At 39.1% G+C, this 18,552-nt stretch overlaps 1 protein-coding gene across 4 annotated transcripts in view; it reads right to left on the bottom strand.

The window, feature by feature from the left end:
- The window catches only part of Sin3a (SIN3 transcription regulator family member A), a 79,259-nt gene that overhangs the window by 51,893 nt on the left and 8,814 nt on the right, over positions 1-18,552 (bottom strand). The window contains exons 2-3 of one of the 4 annotated variants that reach the window (XM_087210246.1): positions 839-910; positions 191-258 (exon numbers count right to left, since the gene is read on the bottom strand). The exons of the other annotated variants lie outside the window; for them this stretch is intronic. The gene's annotated coding sequence lies outside the window, so the exon portion shown is untranslated. The remainder of the gene's footprint in view (positions 1-190; positions 259-838; positions 911-18,552) is intronic. 4 annotated transcript variants of the gene reach the window in all.

Below are 18,552 nucleotides of genomic sequence, written 5' to 3' on the forward strand. Positions count from 1 at the left end.
CAAGAATTTTTGGCTGCTATTTCTATCCATGAACTAAACCACAGTTTGATCTTGGTTTCTATTGGTTTAAAGCTGAGATGTTGAACTACTCTATGATTAATCTCCATAACCAAAGCCAATACTTTAAAAACAGTAAATCAAATGTGTGTGAAGAGCACAGTACAAGACTATGGAGAAAACACTAGAATACTTGTTAAAGTCGGGGTTCCAGTCCAAACTTTCACACAAAGCTTTGTAACCTCGCTCCTGTGTTCTTATCTGCAAGAGAAGGAATTATCTTACATTAGTGATTCCCAATTGCTGATCTATGGGCCAGTCTACAGGAAAATTTAAAAGTAAAAAAAAAAGAACTATACTCAGTTTTCATGGATTAAACACTAAACCACCAAGGTTTATTCTAAGTACATGTTCTTTCTTTCCTATAAAAATATTTTCTTTCATAATGTGATTATGGTTTTATAAAATACTTAGTCCAATCTGTCTCCTACGTCTGCTTTCCAGACCACTCCTCACACTGAAAGAGGCTGCCCTGGCCCGAGAGACTCAGGCATTTGTGGGGATTCTATCTCCTAGCTGCCCCTCCAGTTAGCGGCTTCCTTCTGGTCATGTGCTCCCTCCCAAGACTGCTGCCAATACTCTGCAGTCCCTCTCCCCTAGTGCATCCTCTACACTACTTCTAAAATGCCCTGCCTCAAACATAAACCTGGGACCCAGCTGCAAATCCATGCCTGGCTTCCTATCACTTACAAATACAATTCTAACTCCTTAGTTTAGCCCATAAAATCCCTGCTTTAGAATCCAGTGCAGTGTCTTGTGCCCTGTTGTCTCAGATACTCACAAGGCACAGGTGGAGTGAACTGCTTTTGCCCAAGGGTTCATGACTAGCCTGGGGAACACAGCAAGACCCTGTCTGAAAAAAAGCAAGCAAGCAAACAAACTTTAATGACTAGAGGAAGAATTTAACTTATTATCTTCTAGTTCCCACCCTGCTTTCCAATACTACCAAATATCTTAGCACTTCCTGAAACATGCCTCAAATCTAAAGTTTCTTTTTTCTTTTCTTTTGGCGGTACTAGGGATCAAACTTAGGACCTTGTGCTTGCAAGGCAGGTGCAGTGCCACTGAGCTAAATCCCCAGCCTCTAGATCTGTAAGTTTCTTCAAGGTAGGGTTCTTTTTTCATTTTTTTAAGGTAGAGTTTTTTCAACTTTATTTGCATTCCTTGCAGATTAACTACACTTGGACATAGTCATCTCTTGGCAGCCACAGAGAACTGATTCTAAGAATCCCCATGGATACCAAAATCTGTGGATGCTCAAGTTCCTTATATAAAATGGTACATCCAGGTGAGGTGGCACACACCTGTATTTCCAGCACTCTGGGAGGCTGAGGCAGGAAGATCACAAGTTCAAACCCAACCTGGGCAAGTTAGTGACTTAGAAAGACCCCGTCAAAATATAAAAAAGGCCTGGGGAATGTAGCTCAGTGCAAAGACCCTGTGTTCAATCCTTAGGCCCACAAAAATCAAATGAGTAAATAATATGGTGCTATAGTTGCCCATAGCTTTTTATAGATCCTCCCATATACTTTAATCTGTAATTACTTATAATACTTAGTACAATGTAAATACTATGTGAATAGTTGATATACTATACTGTTTAGGTAACAATGACAAGGAAAAGTGAGCTGGGTATGGTGGTGCAGGCCAGTAATCCCAGCTTCTCAGGAGGCTGTGGTAGGAGGATTACAAATTTGGGGCCATCCTGGGCAACCTAGTGACATCCTGTCTCAAAATTTAAAGAGAAAATAATAAAAAGGACTGGGAATATAGTTTAACACTCCTTGTGTTCAATCCAGTGCCTCCCAACAAGTCTTTACATGTTCACTACAAATTCCACCCCTCATTTCATTCCCAATATTTCCCATCTTTGGTTGGGTGACTCCATGAACATAGAACCAGAGATGTGGAAGGCTGATTGTGCTGAATTCTCAAAATAACAGCAATAGTTAAAATATAATGAATGTCCTCCATTCTATACAGTTTACAAGTACTAACACTTCGAACAACTGGCCAGGGATTTAGCTCAGTGGTTCTGCTGCCTGCCTCACAAGTGCAAAGTCCCGAGTTCAATCCCCGGTACCAAAAAAAAAAAAAAGAAACACTTTGAACAACTCTCCAAGTAAAGCACCAGTATTGCAATTTTTTATTTTGTAAATGAGGAACCTGAAACACAAACATTAAATAAACTGCTCAAAGTTATACAACTATTATGAAGCAAAGCTGAGACACAAACCCACAAAACCTGCCTTCAAAGCCTGGATTCTTAATCATCCCATGGTTCCATGTCTCACAGAAGAGAAGAAATGAAGCATCTTTTATTTATTTAAGGCACACATGCATCGGGCAACTTCTGCTTTCTTTAACCTATCACACACTTAGCTAATTCATGGTTTCTGCATTCTCAACCTAGTAAAGCAGGAATAATTTGGCAGCATTCATTCATTCAATTAGCAAACAATGAGCAGATATGAGTGTTAGAGGATACTGGCCCCTTGCCCTCTAAAAGCTTAAACCTAGCAGGGAAGATGATATACTGTACAGCCTCAGTATTAAAAAAAAGAAAGGTAACTAAATGGTAACAGTGCGAGTGAAAAAAACAGTGGAAGTTTTCAGGGATGTAGCCTATTTGGTAACTTATGGGCATCTATGAAAACTTAAAATGTGCATACCCTTTAATCTAGTGATTCCATTTATAGATCTCTACCTTATTTGCCAAGTATATCTTGCAGCAAAGTATGAAAATGTAAATATCTATCAATAGCTAAAAAAAATATTGATGGGATAGTAAACTACACAATAATTACAAAGATAACAGTTCTTCTACAGTAAAGACATATTAAGTAAGAAAAGTAAGCTATGGGATAGCTGTGGTCTCATGCATGTACATGCCCACACACTGAGAATGTACTGAAGACTTGTGCATTTCATTGTACATAAATTCTGCATCAAAAGAAAAATACCACAATCAAATACAACATTATTCACACTCAGATGTTTGGATAAAAGTGTACTAATGTCCTGCAATTTTTACTACAAAATTACATCAAGAAATTAGATTCATGGATGAAGGGATAGATATATAGACAGATGTACCATAAAGCAAATACTTGAAAAAATAAAGTCTATTAACTTTGCTGTATATTTGAAAATACTCTTAAAATCTTGGAAAAAGCCAACAATACAAACAATTTGCAAGCAGTATAAATATCTATGTACTATAAATCTGGAAAGGAAACAGATGTGCAGTTAGGGAAATACTCTATAAAAATAACACTTCAATTACATCTTGGAAATTAGAGATGAAGCAGGACATAGAGGGTATATAGCATGAAATTAAAATATTTCAGTAACTTCACAGACAACAAACAGCTATTTACAACCTTTGCCAATTCATCCACCCCCAAATAATTACCAAGTGCCTACCAATCAGCAAGCCCCTGTGCACTGTGTTAGGATCCCAGGACTGAACAAGAAATTTCCTGCCTCCCAACAACGAAGTCTTCCATGCATGACGACTGCTAGCTGATATGCTCCTTGTAACAGTTCTGTCAAATGAGCAGATGAACCATAACCTCCTCCTTTCAGGGAAACTGATGCTCAAAGAAACTGACTTGTTCAAGGTCACATATCTGAGCAAAGGAGCAAGGGAATTTCTTCCTGAAATATATGATCAATCTATACTAAGAAAATTGGATGGACTATACAACTGTTTCAGATTTGACGCTTACACCGTTATCAGAACTTATTTATGAAGACATTATTATTATTATTATTATTATTTTTTTTTGGTACCGACTTGAACTCGGGACCTTGTGCTTTCGAGGCAGGCGGCAGCACTGCTGAGCTAAATCCCTGGACCTAGATACGATTATTTTTTAAAAAGTGATTAATAGGGGTAAAAAACAGAAGGAACACTAAAGTGAACAAACATTAAACAGTCATCTGGGGTGTGCTGTAAAATAAAAAGTGGGAAGTAGCACCAAAGCATCAGGCAAAGGAATCATAATTTCCAAATAAAATAAGCATAGTAGGTTGGTCTGGACCCTACAGGGAGCTTCTGAAGAAGGCTGGATAGGGAAGCAAAATCAACAATTTCTGAGAAATGCGGAAGGGCAGTGATGAAGCTAACTCTGAAGAACAAGAAAAGTAAAGTTCAATTTTTCTAGTTCTACAACCTAAAATATCTTTAATAACACTAAAGAATTGGCCTCCCTGGGCCGGGGATTTAGCTCAGTGGTTCCGGCACCTGCCTTGCAAGTGCAAGGTCCCAAGTTCGATCACCGGTACAAAAAAAAAAGAAAAAAAAAAAATTGGCCTCCTAGAAATCCAGACATTTATTCATGATTATTAAAATCCAAATGAAAAACCCAACATCATTAAAGGAGCTTCATGGGCTGGGGATTTTGCTCACTGGTTTTGCCACCTGCTGTGCAAGTGCAAGGACCCGAGTTCGATCCCTAGTACCAAAAAATTAAAAAAATAAAGGAGATTCTTACCTTTTTCACTTAGATTAAATTTAATATATTACTGCCTTAATGAAGATCATTTTAGGGTGGGTAAGCTCAAAATACCAGTATATGTAGACCAAATATTACCCTATTCCAAAAGCTAGGACAATTAGTTTATTCACTTTAACGTGCATTTAATTTATGCCACATACTTTTGTATTGATATAACCCTGAATTAGACCATTTAAGTTCCTCTGCTTAAATTTTTAACAATACCCACTATGGTATCTTTTATTGGTAGTCAACATCACATAAAATCTCATGTGCCCTGGTCAGTTTATTTAAATGAATATTCAAAAACTGGGAAGTTTCTCTTCAAAAGTAAAGAAGCTTTGGGCCGGGGATTTAGCTCAGTGGTGTCACCGCAGGCGCAAGGACCAGAGTTCGATCCCAGTGGAAAAAAAAAAGTAAAGAAGCTTTTATCAAAGTTTTAAATGAATGTAATCTGATCCCAGCACAATTGTCCACAATAATCTACTTTAAACCTTGTCTAAAAATCCATATCTGAGGGTGCCTCAGGAAAGAAGGAGGGTGAGCAAAAGGGAGGGATTAAAAAGGAACACAAGGAAACTTTGGCGGTGCCAATGAGCTAAATCCCCAGGCCACAAGGAAACTTTTGGTAATATGAATTTTTTCATAATTTTGATTGCAGTGATAGTTTCATGGGTACACACAGGGAAAAACTTACCTAATTATATACTTTAACTATGACCAGTTTATGTCAACTTTATCTCCATAAATTTATTCAATTAAAAAAAAATGCCCCTGGATTTAAATGTGCTAAAATATAGAAGCTGTGGTATGTGCCTATAATCCCAGCACTAGGGGACCTGAGGCAGGAGGACTGTGAATTTGAGGCCAGCTTGGGCTGCAGAGTGAGTTCAAGACCAGCATGGAATATATAACAAGACTCTTGTCTCAAAAACAAAGAAATGGAGGGCCAGGGATTTAGCTCAGTGGTGCTGGTGGCCTGCCTCGAAAGTGCAAGGTCCCGAGTTCGGTCCCTGGTACCAAAAAAACCCAAAAAACAAAAAACAAAGAAATGGAATCTACTCCAGAATATGAGAGGCACTCTAGAGTTCCCATATTGTTTAGAATGACAGCCTAGCAAAACATCAACGACACACTCTCCAAAAATACCACAAGATCTAATTCCCAAGCCTGCCACAGCCTCAAGTTTTTACACTCTTGTAACTCAGTGGTCCCCAACTAGCAAAGAGTCTGCCCAACTTGCTACGCTTAGAATACTTAGTGATGTTGAAAGACATTTTTGGTTGTCATAATAGGGCAGGCAGTACCACTGGCATCTCATGGGTACAGACGATTCACGGGACAGCCCTCCACCAAACAATCATTTGGCCCAAAATGTCAACAGTATGCTGAGACTGAGAAACACTGACTCAATGACGCCCTACTAATCATACGCCTTTGTGGTGTGACTGTGGGGTGACAGTTTTTACCAAGGCAGTGTAGGACAGTCATCTTGGTGGTACAAAGTTATCAATGCTTTCTTTATGTCATAAGGTTTGCCTTTAACCTTCAGAATATCAAAAAAAATTACCATCATAACGCACTTATTTGGGTGAAAAATTGTAAACCTGTATTTTTAATCTAATTTCCTGTTTCTGAAGATGTAAATACTCAAAATTCACAAAATTCTTTAAAATGTAACTACTCAGGGCCGGGGATTTAGCTCAGTGGTTTTGCCACCTGCTGTGCAAGTGCAAGGAACCAAGTCTGAGCCCCAGGACCAAAAAAAAAAAACCAAACTACTCAAAAAAAAAATTTAAAAAACTATAACTACTCAACTGTCATGTATGAATCTGGAACATGGCCGGTTCATAAAGTTTTGATTCTAGGTTTCAGGTATATTTCTAGAAAGATTCTCACTTAACATCATTTCTGGGGTGTGTGGATATGTGTGTGTGCATTCTTTTTTTTTTTTTTGTCCTTGCATACATCAAATACAATACTTTTGAAAACTTAGTTCATAATCTCGTTGAAGTTGCCTTCGTTTCATAACTGCAAGCTCATTTTTAGACTGCTAAATACCAACTCAAATGGCCAAGGCAGTGCTCTCACGTGCCTGTTGGCTATGGACTATTTCTCCTTTGTGATGCCCCTCTGCCAAGGTGCCCTGCCTTGGAGCCAATGACTGTGGGCTGAAACCTCTACAAAATGTGAGCTGAAATAAACTTTTCCACCTCAAAAAAGAAGAAAAAAACTCCAAGGCAGTGATTTTTTTTCATATCTATGGCGCCATGCTTCCTTCTGAGTCACCTTTGTATATACATCTGGCTTTGGTGTTCATCCACTTTTTAAGAAAAATACTGGGGGCCAGGGATTTAGTTCAGTGGTTCCACCGCCTGCCCTGCAAGCACAAGGACCCGAGTTCGATCCCTGGTACCAAAAATAATAATAATAATAATAAATTAAAAATAAAATAAATACTGTGCAAGTCTTGGGTCTTTGTTTTTTTGTGACAGGATCTTACTATGTAGTTCAGGGTGGTCTTGAACTCATTATGTAGCCCACCCTAGTCTTGAACTCACGACAATCCTCCTGCCTCAGCCTCCTGAGAGCTGGGATTACAGGGATGAGCCATCGTGCTCAGCTGCAAGTCTTGGTCTTAAAAGATGAAAGAAGGTCAATGTTAATGGTCTCAATTCACCAATTAAAAGAAATAGACTGGCAGAATGGGTTAAGAAGCAAAATCCAACAATATGCTGCATACAAGAAACACACTTCATTCAAAAGGAAACTCATAGACTGAAAGTTAAAGGGTGGAAAACAATACTCCATGCGACAGGAACCTGAAAAAAAGCAGGAGTAGCTATCCTCTTTGGAGATCAAGCAGATTTCAAACCAACACTGATGAAGAGAGATGAAGAAGTACACTACATCCTTGTAAAGGGAAAAATCCAGGAGGAAGAGATGACAATCATAAATATCTATGCACCTAACACTAGTGCACCCAACTATATCAAACAAATACTAACGGACATGAAAAGTCATATATGCACTAATACAATTGTAGTGGGGGACCTCAACACCCCACTGTCACAAATAGATAGATTAACTAGACTAAAAATAAGTAATGAAATAGTAGAACTCAATCAAACTCTTGAACAAATGAACTTAACAGATGTTTACAGAGTCTTCCACCCCACAAAATCAGAATACACATTCTTCTCAGCTGCACATGGGTCATTCTCCAAAATAGACCACATACTCACACATAGAACAGGTTTAAGTAAGTGCAAAGGAATTGAAGTTATCCCCTGTATATTATCAGACCATAGTGCGATGAAATTGCAGATCCATAGCAAAAGAAACTCAAAAAATTTTATAAACATGTGGAAATTGAACAACACACTTCTGAATAACCAATGGGTCACAGAGGAAATTAAAGAAGAAATCAGACAGTTCCTTCAATTCAATGACAATGACAATACAACATATCGGAATCTATGGGACACAATGAAAGCAGTCTTACAAGGGAAATTCATAGCAGTGAATATGCATATTAGGAAAACAGAACAAGCCCAATTAAACAACCTGATGCTGAACCTCAAGCTTCTAGAAAAAGAAGAGCAGGACAAGCCCAAAGCTCATACAAGGGAGGAAATTATAAAGATCAGAGGAGAAATCAATGCAATGGGGACTAAGAGAACGATACAAAAAAATCAATGAAGCCAAGAGTTGGTTCTTCGAAAGAATCAACAAAATTGACAAACCCTTAGCCAACCTTGTCAGAAAAAGGAAAGAAAAGGCCCAAATCCATGCAATTAGGAATGAAAAGGGTGAAATGACAACAGACCCAGCAGAAATCCAGAGGATCATCAATACCTACTTCCAGAACCTATACGCCAATAAGATGGACAACACAGAAGAAATGGACAGATTCCTAGATACATATGAATTACCAAAGTTGAACGAAGAAGACCTAAAAATTCTGAACAACCCAATATCAACCAATGAAATTGAAAATGTAATTAAAAACTTATCAACTAAGAAAAGCCCAGGTCCTGATGGCTTCACTGCTGAATTCTACAAGACATTTAGAGAGGAACTGCTGCCGCTACTGTTTAAACTCTTCAATGAAACTGAAAGGGAAGCAGTACTCCCAAATTCATTCCTCGAAGCAAGCATCACCTTGATCCCCAAAGCAGAGAAAGACCCAACTGAAAAGGAGAACTATAGGCCAATCTCACTAATGAACATAGATGCAAAAATCCTTAATAAGATACTGGCAAACAGAATGCAGAAGATCATCAAGAAGATCATACACCCTGATCAAGTGGGATTCATCCCAGGGATGCAAGGATGGTTCAATATATGCAAATCAATCAATGTAATACACTATATCAATAGAGTCAAGGACAAAAACCATATGATTATCTCCATAGATGAAGAAAAAGCATTTCACAAAATCCAACATGCATTTATGATAAAAACCCTACAAAAAATTGGAATAGATGGTCTCTACCTCAAACTGATAGAAGCCATCTATGAAAAACCAATAGCCAATATCATACTAAATGGTCAAAAACTGAAATCCTTCACACTCAAATCAGGAACAAGACAAGGATCTCCACTATCACCACTCTTGTTCAACATAGTTTTGGAAACATTAGCCATAGCAATTAGACAAGAGAAAGAAATAAAAGGAATAAAGATAGGAAATGAAGAAGTCAAATTGTCATTATTTGCAGATGACATGATACTCTATATAGAAGACCCTTAAGAACTCCATCAAAAGTCTTCTAGACTTAATAACCAAATTCAGTCAAGGAGCTGGTTACAAGGTCAACACACAAAAATCAATAGTTTTCCTCTACACCAATGACAGACTCACTGAGAGAGAAATAGGGCAAAGAATTCCTTTCACAATAGCATCCAAAAAACTGAAATACCTAGGAATCATCCTAACGAAAGAAATCAAAGACCTCTTCTCTGAAAACTATGGCACTCTGAAAAGAGACATTGAAGATGATATCAGAAAATGGACAGACATCCCCTGCTCCTGGGTAGGGAGGATTAATGTAGTGAAAATGGCCATACTTCCAAAACTGCTATATAGATTTAATGCAATTCCAATTGAGATCCCAGCAGCATACTTCATGGACCTTGAGAAAACAATCCAAAAATTCATTTGGAACAAGAAGAGACCCAGAATAGCAAAAGCAATTCTAGGTAACAGAGACATGGCAGGGGGTATCACAATCCCCAACCTGCAACTATACTACAAAGCTACTGTGATAAAAATAGCATGGGACTGGCAAAGAAACAGACCTGAGGACCAGTGGAACAGATTAGAAGATGCAGAAACAACGCCAGACACACTCAGCCATCTCATCTTCAATAAAGGAGCCAAACACCCTCACTGGAGGAAAAATAGCCTCTTCAATAAATGGTGCTGGAAAAATTGGGCTTCAACTTGCCAAAGATTAAAACTAGACCTATATCTCTCACCATGCACTAAACTAAAATCAAAATGGATTAAAGATCTAAATATTAAAATAGAAACTCTGAACCAGTTGGAACAGAGGTTAGGTAGAACCCTTGAAGACATCGGTGTAGGAAAAGATTTTATGAACAAAACCTCAGTTGCCCGTGAACTAGCACAAACAATCAACAAATGGGATCTCTTCTTATTAAAAGGCTTCTGCATAGCAAGAGAAACCACCAGCAGTGTGAAGAGACAACCCACAATGTGGGAAAAAATCTTCACCTGCTCTTCCTCAGACAAAGGTCTACTATCTCGAATCTATAAAGAACTTAAAAAGATCAGACCTCCCAAATTTAAAGACCCAATCCAAAAATGGGCACCTGAAATGAACAGACATTTCTCAGACAAAGAAGTAGAAATAGCAAATAAATACATGAAAAAATGTTCAACATCACTGGTCATTCGAGAGATGCAAATGAAAACAACACTGAGATTCCACTTCACTCCAGAAAGAATGGCTACTATCATGAAATCAACCAATAACAAATGCTGGCGGGGCTGTGGGGAAAGAGGAACCCTGCTCCACTGCTGGTGGGAGTGTAGACTGGTGCAAGCACTGTGGAAATCAGGATGGAGATACCTCCAAGAACTAGGACTGGAAGTCCCATTTGACCTCGCTATTCCACTGCTGGGGATCTTCCCCAAAGAATTAAAAGAATCATACCACAGTGATATATGTGCACCCATGTTCATAGCAGCACAGTTTGTGATAGCTAAAACTTGGAAACAGCCCAAATGCCCATCAACTGGAGACTGGATCAAGAAAATGTGGGGTTTTAAAAAATAAAATGGAGTACTACTCAGCCATAAAAAATAAGAAAATTAGAGTCATTTATAGCTAAGTGGATGCACATTGAGGCGATACTCAAGTGAAATAAATAGGACACACATGTGTAAATACCAAATAGTTTCTCTGGTGTGAGAAACTGAAAGTGTAAATAAGGACTAAATGTATAATAGGTCATGTGAAATAGGAAGAAAAGGGGCAAAGGGGAAGGAAGTGGGAGGGCTAGGGGAAAGGATAGAAGGGAATGGGATTAATATGAGAAAATGGAAAAATAGGAACAAAATCTTTGTAAATAGGGAGAAATGGAGGGGTTGAAAGGAGGGCTGGGCAAGGGTGAAAAATAAGAACCAAGAGAGACTATGTAAAGGTGCAAATGTCCAATGATGAATGTCATTATATTGAAAAACCTAAAATGTACCAATGATTAGAATGAATAATCGATAATGCAAAATAGGAAGAAAAGGTCCAAAGGGGTAGGGGTAGTGGGAGGGGTAGGGGAAGGAAAGAAGGGAAAGGAAAAATGATGAGAAATGGAAAAAATGGAAATTAAGTCTGTAAATAGGGAAGGGTGGAGGGGGTGAAGGGATGGGCTAGGAATGGGGAAAAAATAAGAACCAAGATGCATTATGTAAATGTACAATTCCCAATGAGAAATGTAATTGTTTTGTATACCTACAATGTACCAATAAAAGACTTTAATTTTTTTAAAAAAGATGAAAGATGGGCTGGGGATTTAGCTCAGTGGTTCTGCCACATGCCTTGCAACCACAAGGTCCCAAGTTCAATCCCTGATACCAAAAAAAAAAAAAAAGATGAAAGAATACCTTATAGTAAGTAGGAACAACTCTGAATCATGTGAAAACAAATTTTAAAAAATTTGCATCCAAGGCAAGTACTACTCAAAGCTGAGGCATAAGGATGACTTGAGCCAGCAGCTCAAGGCCAACCTGAGCAACAGAGCAAAACCCTCTCGGAGCAAGGTCCTAGGTTAGACCCCCAACATCAGACTGTCAAGTTCTTCCTCCCAAATGACTACCAGAATGGAGATGAACTTTTTCTTTTTCCTCAGAAGTACACTGTGCACTCTTCAATTTTGAAGTCTGAGAATAACCACCTCAGTTATCATTACTAAAGACTGAGTTGGCAAGTAGGCTTATACATTTGATTTTACTAAATTATAGTTCCTCTAATAATTAGGAAATGTCTTCCTCTGTCAGATTTCTTCTCTTTGCCATTATAGGTGGAAAATGAAAAATCATGAATTCTCAAATATGTTGAAAGAAGGCTGAAAAGTAGTAATAATAACAAAGAATTGTCATCTACCCTTTCTCCAGATTCCCCAAATGGGAACACCTTTAATGTTTAAGATGGTGTCTCCCACCTTTCTTTACAACTATCATGCTTTGGGCAAAGCAGGAAGCAAACTAAGTGTAACAGTGACAACATATTTCACTATGGTGTAATCCTCCTAGCCAATCCCACCAGTCTTCCATTTTCCTATTATTTTAGTACTTTGGGGCCGGGTATTTAGCTCCGTGGTTCTGCCACCTGCCTCCCAAGCGCAAGGACCCGAGTTCAAGCCCCGGTATCAAAAAAAAAAAAAGGAATTATTTTAGTCCTTTGATGCATATTTAAGAACCAGGAAGAAATGATGAAGTAGAGGCCAGGGATTTAACTGTGGTTCTGGCACCTGCTTCGCAAGTGCAAGGACTGGAGTTCAATTCCTGGTAGCCAAAAAAAAAAAAAAAAAAAAAAAAAAAGAAATGATGAAGTAGAGGCCGGGGATTTAGCTCAGTGGTTTTGCCACCTGCTGGCAAGCGCAAGGACCTGAGTTCGATCCCCGGTACCAAAAAAAAAGAAATGATGAAGTAAATCTGAAGATGATGAAATACCAAAGTACTTCAACATTCAGAAATAATAAGATAACTAAGACCCTATAACATATCTTAGCTGTATAAATGCTAACAGCCAAATGAGTTTATTCCTTTAAAAAAAAAAAAAGCAACTTTTCTTTGTTCCCTTGAAGACTTCCAATAAAGAATAAACCATGAACTAAGTCTGGACAAGTAGTTTACTACTGCTCAAAAAGAAACTAAAAAACTAACTAGGGTCTGATGGATACTGATGTTATAGGTAGAAAGTAAACAGGAAACTAGTTCAGTTAATTTTGTAATAATTTTATCAATATTAATTTTAAAACTGAGGTAGTTAAATGATTTTACAAGATGGACTTAGGGGATGGAATTAGGGCCTCAGACATGCTAGACAAGTACTCTACCAATGGGTTCAATGCCCAGCAACACACACAGATAAACGCACGTGCGTGCATGCACACACATACAAAGAAAAAAGATAGCAATTCTTTGTATTATTTTTCCAAATAATATTTATTTTATTTTACTTTTTGATACCAGGGATCGAACTCAGGACCTTGCGCTTGCGAGGCAGGTGGCAGAACCATTAAGCTAAATCCCTAGCCCCCATTGAGCTAAATCCCTAGCCCTCTTTGTAATATTTTTGTAAACTTCTTGGAGTCTAAAATAAAAAGTTAAAAAAAAATTAAGTATAAATAGTAAGGAATACAAGTGAGGAATGGTAGTCCATACCTATAATCCCAGTATCTGGGAAGCTGAGGGAAGAGGACTGCCACAAGCTGGTAGCCAGCCTGCACTACAGATAAGTTCAAGACCAGCCTGAACTACACAGTGACACCTGTCTCAAAAAATAACAAAAAAAGCAAGGAATATAAAAGAAAATCTTGTATTGCTATCTGAAGGCCATTAATGTTTAGTTAGGGTGACAAGGTTTCTAAAACTGAAAATAGTATGAAACAATAAAGAGCAATAGGAGAGATACACCAGCTACAGCTACAAAGAAAACATTACATCTGGGTGTGGTAGAGCGTGTCTGTAATCCTAACAACTCAGGAGGTTAAGGCAGGTGAAGCTCAAGTTCCAGGACAGCCTGAGCAAGCTAGCAAGTCCTTCTCTCAAAATAAAAAATAAATAGGGCTATGGATGTAGTTCAGTGGTATGGCATCCCAACTTTGATTCCTAGTAACCTGAAGAAAAAGAAGAGGAAGAGGAGGAGGAAGGTATTTTGAATAGGATTTAAAATGGTCCTTAAGAGGACAGGTAAATAAGCTAAGTGTGGTGGCACACAATGGTAATTCCAGCACGCTGGGAGGCTGAAGCAGTGGGATGGCAAGTTCAAGCTCAGCCTGGAAACTTAATGAGATCTTGTCTCAAAAAACTAAAAAAAGGGCCGGGGATTTAGCTCAGTGGCACCATGGCTGCCTCACAAGTGCAAAGTTCTGAGTTTGATCCCAGGTACTGCCAAAAAAAAAAAAAAAGACTTGAAAATGTAGCTCAGTATGGAAAAAAAATTTCAAGCAAAAAAGCTGGGCACAGCAGTACATGCCTGCATTCCAGCACTTTGGGTGACTGAGGCAGTAGGGCTGCAAGTTTAAGTCCAACCTGGGCAACTCAGCAACATCCTGCTTCAAAATAAAAAAAGGAGCTTGGGATATAGCTCAGTGTACAGGTTCAATTCCCAATACCACACATACACAAAAAAGTAAAGTAGATAGATTACATCTCTAACGGCTTTTATTGTATTAGCTATAATTCTGCCCACCCCACATAGGCACATTCATCTGTAATCATCTCCCTATGTATTCTCTACTGCTCTCTACATACTGCCTTGTCTGGGGTAGAAACCAAATTATTCATTTATGCATGCATGCATCCTTTAATATTTACTGAGCACATGCTTGCTATGTGCTGGGTATCCTAGGAACTGGCGGTATGGTAATAAAGAAAACAAAAATCCTATCCCTCAAGAAGCTTAAATTTTTGTGAGAGAAAAGACAATAAGTAAGACAACAACAGGGTTTAGAATGTGAAAGAGTGACAAGTGCTAAGCAGAATACACAGGGTAGGGATTTTGAAATTTTAGATAAGAGCCTAAGATATCTCACAAAAAACCTAAGTTTTCAGTAAAGGAAGTGAGGGAGCTAGTGATGCCATGTGGAATTCAATGGGGAAGCATTCCAGCAGATTGGACATCAAATGCAAAGACCCTGAGGCACAAACACTGATGTCTTCCAAGAATAGCAATAAGACTGCCTGGCTGGAAAAGAATAAGAAGACTACTAGGAAGAAATGTAGTGGGGGGCAGGGATTTAGCTCAGTGGTTCCACTGCCTGCCTTGAAAGCACAAGGTCCCGAGTTCGATCCCTGGTACCAAAAAAAGAAATGTAGTTAGAGGAGCTACACCAGCTCTGTACTTACAGGTCATAATAAGAACTAGGATGTAATACTCAGAGAAACAATCAAGGATAACCTGTTAGCTATTCAAGAGGAAATACTAAATGGCCACTGGCTATAATAATTGGCCTGTAGTAGAGGGAAAGTTCCCTGCTAGAGACAGAATTTGAGAATTGTCAGCATTGTTTGGATTTCAGAAAGGCAATATAGTACATTTATTGTATGAGGTATGACCAAAAAATAGTGAATTTTTTTTTAAACAGATTTCCATCAATTCCCCTCAAAATACCCCCCCACACACACACTTTATCCCATTGTTCTGGTCAATTTCTGAGGCAGTTCTATAAGTCCTTTCATGAATATCTTGTGCTGCTATGGCTGCCTTGATGTCCTGAACCAATTCAAAACATTTACCTTTCGGGGTTTTTTGGGGGTTTTTTGGTACCGGGGATCAAACACTCAGGTCCTTGTGCTTGTGAGGCTAGCGGTGAAACCACTGAGCTAAATCCCCGACCCCAAAACATTTACCTTTCATGGTCACTTTGACTTTGGGGAAGAGCCAGAAGTCACATGGTGCCAGATCTAATGAATTAGGTGGATAAGGACACAGTGTCATGTTTCTATGAGCCCTCCTTTACCTTGGATGGCACTCAGCAGCTGTATGCACTATATTTTTTATCAAAGCTCAAAGACATGCAGGAAAGATGACTTCTGGAACTGCTCCGAAAGTGGGTAGAACAATGGGATGAAAGTGTTTGGACCAAAGGGGAGTACCATGTGGAGAATTAATGACAATGTATCTTTCACTATAATTTTTTTGTGTTTTGAGACAGCCTCTCTCTATGTAATTCAGGCCTGCCTTTAACTTACTCTGTAGCCCAGGCTGGTCTTGAAGCTGCAGTGATCCTCCTGCCTCAACCTCCTGAGTGTTGGGATTACAGGCATGGGCCACCATGCTCAGCTTTCACTGTGGTAATTTTGAAAATTTTAAACATTCACTGTATATTTTGGTCATATATTCCTCTTCCAGCCAGGACTTGGAGTAGCTCTCCATAATCAAACACATTTCTATACCAAGTAGGACAGCCTAGATCAGGTTGTGCTCCTAAATTAGCTGAGGAATCAAACTTACCACAAGCAAACAAACACCTTCCATTTCAGAATTGCAGCTAAGGGGTTGTCCTGAATATCTTTTTGTTTTGTTTTGGTTTGGTTTTTGGTACCGGGGATCGAACTCGGGTCCTTGCGCTTGCGCAGCAGGCAGTGAAACCACTGAGCTAAATCCCCGGCTAGTCCTGAATATCTTTCACCAGCCTGGATGACATCAAGTCTAGCCCTGGAGACCATTAGCAGGAGTGAGCAAGGGTCTGCTGTCAGTCACGATGCTGGTACACACAAGTAACAAGCAGGGGCATGAGACAATGGGAGTGGGGCGTATAACACAGGAGGAGGGCAGTTAGAAATCTCTACCACCCACCAATAAATGCCTAACCTTTAAGCCAAATGCAACCAGACAAGGGTAGCCTCTACTTAGAAAATCTTTACATGCCATTAGTTTGGTTTAGTACTCACTGTATGCCAGCATCACTCTGGGCAGAGGCTATGAGGCTATCAAGAAAGTCCAACACAGGCTAGGGATTTAGCTTAGTGGCACTGCGCCTGCCTCATAAGCTCAAGGTCCTGAGTTTGATCCTGGTATCAAAAGAAAGTCCAACCCAAAGCCAGGTGTGGTGCTGCATATGCCTGTAATCCTAGCACTTGGAGGCATGAGGCAGTATGACTGCTGTAAATTCAAGCCAGCCTGGACTACCTAGTAAATTCGAGGTCAACTTGGCTTACATAGTGAGATCTGCCTCAAAAAAATAAAAAAAGAAAGAAAGAAAAGTTCAACCTCATCGTAGATGGACTGTGAACCAATGGTGTAGCTCTCCGTAAAGAAAGACACCATCAGTTTGCCCTACAAATGTGCGAGGACAAAATCCTCTATATTTGGTGTAACAGACTGAGAACAAGTATCTCACAGCTAATCTTTGAAGAAAGCCAAAAAGAAATTTATATAACTAAAGGAAGTAAAGATTTTCTTTTTTAATGTAGTGGTTTTCTTGTTTGCAATACTGGGAATCAAACCCAGAAGCTCTCTACCACTGAGCTACATACATCCCAGCCCTTTTTGGTCTTTATTTTGACAGTCTTCCTAAGCTTCCCATACTAGCCTCAAACCTGTGATCCTTCCACCTCACTCCTCCCAGAAGCTAGGATTAAGGAGTATGCTAATGCATTTTTAAAAAATCAATTAGGCAAATGCTAAAGTCAGCATTCATATTTAAGAAAAATGCCTATGAGGAAAGTAAAATTCCTTGAAATATCTATACGTTGCTGGATGAGTTAATATATTTAACTTATTTAAACTATAACAAGGTAAAAATCCTAAAATTTAACTTGTACTAATTTTTTAAAGTAGAGAAACAGGAAGGCATGTGAAGAGATAAAGCACAGTATTAAGAAACAACAGTTAGGGCAGGGGATTTAGCGCAGTGGTTTCGAAGCCTGGTGTGCAAGTGCAAGGACCCAAATTCGATCCCCGGTACCAAACAACAACAACAACAGCAACAACAACAAAAACAGTTAACCATGGGAATATACTTGAACAAGACAAGTTAACAGTAACATATGCCAAACTTGTAATTTCTTTAATGTGATTCCTAAATAAAGTATTAGGGTGAGCAAACTGAAGAAAACATCATTCACTCTGGAAAAAGTGACTTCCAGAAAGAATTCAACTTTAACAAACCACTGCCTCTAATACCTATAGGTGCTCTCTGAGTGAAATATCTAAGGACACGTAACATTCACTTTAAGTGGATCTATGCTATCAGACCTCTTTCCTGGTTTCTCATGCAAAGCCCCTTCTTCTACCTCCAGACACTCTTTCTCCCTCTGAATTCCTTACAGCATTTTGTGCTTGATTTCTGAACCAGAGGCCTTCACACTGAGCTACATTCCCAGCCTTTTATTTTTCAAAGACAAGATCTCACTCGATTGCCCAGGCTGGGCTCCAACTTTCAATCTTCCTGTCTCAGCCACCCAGAGTGCTGAGATTACAAGCATGCACTACCATGCTCGGTTTACCTGTCCTAAGAATGACTCCACGACCTATTTTTTAATAATCTTTTTGTGTGTCTGTGTGATACTGGGATTGAACTCAGGGACCCTACCACTGGACAATGTCCCTGGCCTTTTTTGAGACAAGGTCTGGATAAATTGCCCAGGCTAGCCTTGAACTTGTGATCCTCCTGCCTTAGCCTCCCAGACTAGTGGAATTATAGGTGTGCACCACCATGCTTGCTTGTACTTGATTCTTATGGAACCCATGCCTTACAGATACGCAGTAAAATCATGTGTCTACTTGCCTTTCCT

This window comes from Heterocephalus glaber, unplaced genomic scaffold (genome assembly GCF_053883595.1).
Source record: "Heterocephalus glaber isolate CG9 unplaced genomic scaffold, H.glaber_assembly_v1.0 deba00001140, whole genome shotgun sequence".
NCBI lineage: Eukaryota > Metazoa > Chordata > Mammalia > Rodentia > Bathyergidae > Heterocephalus > Heterocephalus glaber.